We start from the raw sequence: 4794 nt of genomic DNA on the forward strand, positions 1-4794 counted from the left end.
AATGGGAAAAGGACATCCAATTCAAACAATGGTGCTGGGAATACTGGCTAAAAATAGGTTAAAAACATGAATGTGTACTCATCTCTCTCACGCTATACAAAAATTAACTCAAGAGAGATCAAAAACCTAAACATAGAACTTGAAACTCTAAGACTGCCAGAAGTAAACCTAAGAAAATCTCTTTCTGGACATTGGCAGAGGCAAATAATCCATAAAGAAAACCCCAAAGCAAATGCAATAAAAAAAAAAACTAGACAAATGGGATCTAATTAAACTAAAAATACGATTCTGCACAGCAAAAGAAACTCTCAAGAGAGTACATAGACAATATACAACGTGGGAGAAACTAATTGTAAATTATTCATCTGACAAAGTAATAACATCTCGAATTCACAAGGAACATAAACAACTGAACAAGAAAAGAAACACAAAATCCCATTACAGATTGCACAAAACACATGAACAGATATTTCGCAAAAAAAGAAATACAACAGATGAGAAACACATGAAAAAATCCTCAACATTGCTAATCATCAGAGAAATGCAAATTAAATTCACAGTGACAACATTTTACACCAGTCAGAATGGCTACTAGTAATAAAATTTTTAGGAAAGAACATGTTGATGTGGATACAGAGAAAAGAGAACACCTGTACGCTGTAGGTGAGAAAGAAAATTGGCTCAACCTCTATGGAAAACAGTATGAATATATTTCAAAAAAGTTAAAATAGAGCTACCATTCAATCCAGTAATCCCATTACTGGGTATCTATCCAAAGGAAAAGAAATTATTATATAAAAAAAAGACACCTGCACTTGTATATTTATTGCAGCACTGTTCACAATAGCAAAGTCATAGAAACAACCAGGGTCCATCAACAGTTGATCAAATAAAGAAAATGTAATATATATAAACCATTGAATATGAAACAGCCATAAAAATGAATGAAATCATATCCTCTGTAGCAACATAGAAGGAGCCGAGGCCATTATCCTAGGAAAACTCATTCAGAAGCAAAAAATAAAGTGTTGCATAATTTCATTTATAAGTAGAAGCTGAACAATGAGCATCCATAAAAGCAAAGATGAAAAAATAGACACTGAGGACTCCAGAAAAAGAAAGGAAGAAAGGAGGAAAGGGTGGAAAGATTAAAAATTGATACAGTGGTCATTATTTGGGGGACAGCTATACTAAAATCCCAATTTCCATTATTATACAATATACACCCAAGAAATAAATATGCACATGTACCCCCTGAATCTAAAATTTAAAAATAAGGAAAACTTCAGGCTAATATTTTTGATGAACAATTTATGCTAAAATCCTTAACTAAATACTGGCGAACTGAATCCAGTAGCATATGAAATAGCTTTCCACCACAATCAAATAGGCTTTGCTCCTGGGATGCAAGGTTGGTTCAACAGACACAAATCTACAAATGTGATTTGTCACATAAACTGCAGACAAAAACCACATGATTATCTAATAGATGCAGAAAAAAAACTGTTGATAAAATTCAACATCCTCTCATTTTAAAAATTCTAAATAAAGTAGGGATTGAAGGAATATGTTTCAAAATAGACACTGAGCCAGCTGCAGTTTTTTTGTTTTTGTTTTTGTTTTTGTTTTTGTTTTGTTTTGTTTTCATACCCCAGTGGTGCCTGGAATGGCAGCAAGACAGAACCATTCACTCCCCTGGAAAGGGGGTTGAAGCCAGGAGCCAAGTGGTCTAGCTCAGCTGATCCCACCCCCACAGAGCCCAGCAAGGTAAAATCCATTAACTTGAAATTCTTGCTGTCAGCACAGCAATCTGAAGTAGATGCAAGATGCCCAAGCTTGGTAGGGGGAAGGGCGTCCACCATTACTGAGGCTTGAGCAGGTGGTTTTCCCCTTACAGTGTAAACAAAGCTGCCAGGAACTTTGAACTGGGAGGAGCCCACTGCAGCTCAGCAAAGCCGCTGTAGCCAGACTGCCTCTCTAGACTCCTCCTCTTTGGGAAAGGCATCTCTAAAGGAAAGGCAGCAGCCCCAGGCAGGGGCTTACAAATAAAACCCTTATCTCCCTGGGACAGAGCACCTGGGGGAAAGGGTGGCAGGGGGCACATCTTCAGCAGACTTAAAAGTTCCTGCCTGCTGGCTCTGAAGAGAGCAGTGGATCTCCCAGCACAGTGCTCGAGCTCTGCTAGGGGACAGACTGCCTCTTCAAGTGGGACCCTGACCCCCATGTATCCTGACTCGGAGACACCTTCCAGCAAGGATTGACAGACACCTCATACAAGAGCTCTCTGGCTGGCATCTGGCGGGTGCCCCTCTAGGACAAAGCTTCCAAAGGATCAGGCAGCAATCTTTGCTGTTCTGTGGACTCTGCTAGTGATACAGGAAAACAGGGTCTGGAGTGGATCTCCAGCAAATTCTAGCAGACCTGTAGCAGAGGGGCCTGACTGTTAGAAGGAAAACTAACAAACAGAAAAGAATAGCATCAACATCAACCAAAAGGACATCCACACAGAAATGCCATCTGAAGCTCACCAACATCAAAGACCAAAGGTAGATAACTAAACAAAGATGAGGAAAGATCAGTGCAAAGAGGCTGAAAATTCCAAAAACCAGAACACCTCTTCTCCTCCAGACAGATAATGAGTTTGAGGAATTGACAGAAGTAGGCTCAGAAGATGGGTAATAACAAACTCCTCTGAGCTAAAGGAGCATATTTTAACCCAATGGAAGGAAACTGAGAACCTTTAAAAAAGTTAGACAAATTGCTAATTAGAATAACCAGTTTAGAGAAGAACATAAATGGCCTGATGGAGCTGAAACACACAGCACAAGAAATTCGTGAAGCATACACAAGTATCAATAGCTGAATCCATCAAGCAGAAAAAAGGATCTCAGAGATTGAAGATCAACTTAATGAAATAAAGTGTGAAGACGAGATAACAGAAAAAAAGAACCAAAAAAAAATGAACAAAGGCTCCAAGAAATATGGGACTTTGTGAAAAGACCAAACCTACATTTGATTGGTATACCTGAAAGTGACAGGGAGAATGGAACCAAGTTGGAAAACACACTTCAAGTTATTATCCAGGAGAATTTCCTTACCTAGTGAGATGGGCCAACATTCAAATTCAGGAAATACAGACAACACCACAAAGACAGTCCTCGAGAAGAGCAATCACAAGACACATAATCATCAGATTCTAATATTCAACATTCTTAAAGAAAAGAATTTTCAACCCAGAATTTCATATCCAGCCAAACTAAGCTTCATAAGCAAAGGAGAAATAAAATCCCTTACACACAAGAAAATGCTGAGGGATTTTGTTACCATCAGACCTGCCTTACAAGAGCTCCTGAAGGAAGCACTAAACGTGGAAAGAAACAACAGGGACCAGCCACTGCAAAAACATACCAAACTGTAAAGACCATCCACACTGTGAAGAAACTGCATCAACTGATGGGCAAAATAACCAGCTAGCATGATAATGACAGGATCAAATTCACACATAACAATATTAACCTTAAATGTAAATGGCCTAAATGCCCCCAATTAAAAGACACAGACTGGGAAACTGGATAAAGCGTTAAGACCCATTGCTGTGCTGTAGTCAAGAGACCATCTCATGTGCAAAGACACACATTGGCTCAGAATAAAGGGAAGGAGAAATAGTTACCAAGCAAATGGAAAGCAAAAATGTAGGGGTTGCAATTCTAGTCTCTGATAAAACCGACTTTAAGCCAACAAAGATGAAAAGGGACAAAGAACAGCATTACACAATGGTAAAGGGATCACTGCAACAAGAAGAGCTAACTATCCTAAATATTTATGCACCCAGTATAGGAACACCCACGTTCATAAAGCAAGTTCTTAGAGATGTACAAAGACACTTAGACTCCCACAGAATAATAGTGGGAGACTTTAACACCCCACTGACAGTATTAGATCAATGAGACAGAAAATCAACAAAGATATTCAGGAGTTGAAATCATCTCTGGACCAAGCCAACCTAATGGACTCCTACAGAACTCTATACCCCAAATCAACAGAAGATACATTCTTCTCAGCAACACAATGCACTTATTCTAAAATTGACCACATTTTGTAAGTAAAACACTCCTCAGCAAATGCAACAGAATGGAAGTCACAGCACACAGTCTCTCAGACCACAGTACAATCAAATTACAACTCAGGATTAAGAAACTCACTCAAAACCACACAACTATATGGAAACTGAACAACTTGCTCATCAATGACTACTGGGCAAATAAAGAAATTAAGGCAGAAATAAATAAGTTATTTGAAACCAATGAGAACAAAGACACAACGTGCCAGAATCTCTGGGACACAGCTAATGCAGTATTTAGAAATAAATTTATAGCACTAAATGCCCATAGGAGAAAGTGGCGAAGATCTAAAATTGACACCCTTACATCACAATTAAAAGAAGTAGAGAAGCAAGAACAAACAAATTCAAAAGCTAGCAGAAGACAAGAAATAACTAAGATCAGAGCAGAACTGAAGGAGACAGAAACATGAAAAACCCTTCAAAACATCAATGAATCCAGGAGGTGGTTTTCTGAAAAGATTAACAAAATTGATAGACTGCTAGCCAGACTAATAAAGTAGAGAAGAGAGAAGAATCAAATAGACACACAAAAAAATGATAAAGGGTATATCACCACTGATCCCACAGAAATACAAACTACCATCAGAGAATACTATTAACACCTCTATGCAAATATACTGGAAAATCTAGAAGAAATAGATAAATTCCTAAACACCCTCCCAAGACTAAAT

Source organism: Macaca mulatta, chromosome 9 (assembly GCF_049350105.2).
Source record: "Macaca mulatta isolate MMU2019108-1 chromosome 9, T2T-MMU8v2.0, whole genome shotgun sequence".
Classification (NCBI taxonomy): Eukaryota; Metazoa; Chordata; class Mammalia; order Primates; family Cercopithecidae; genus Macaca; species Macaca mulatta.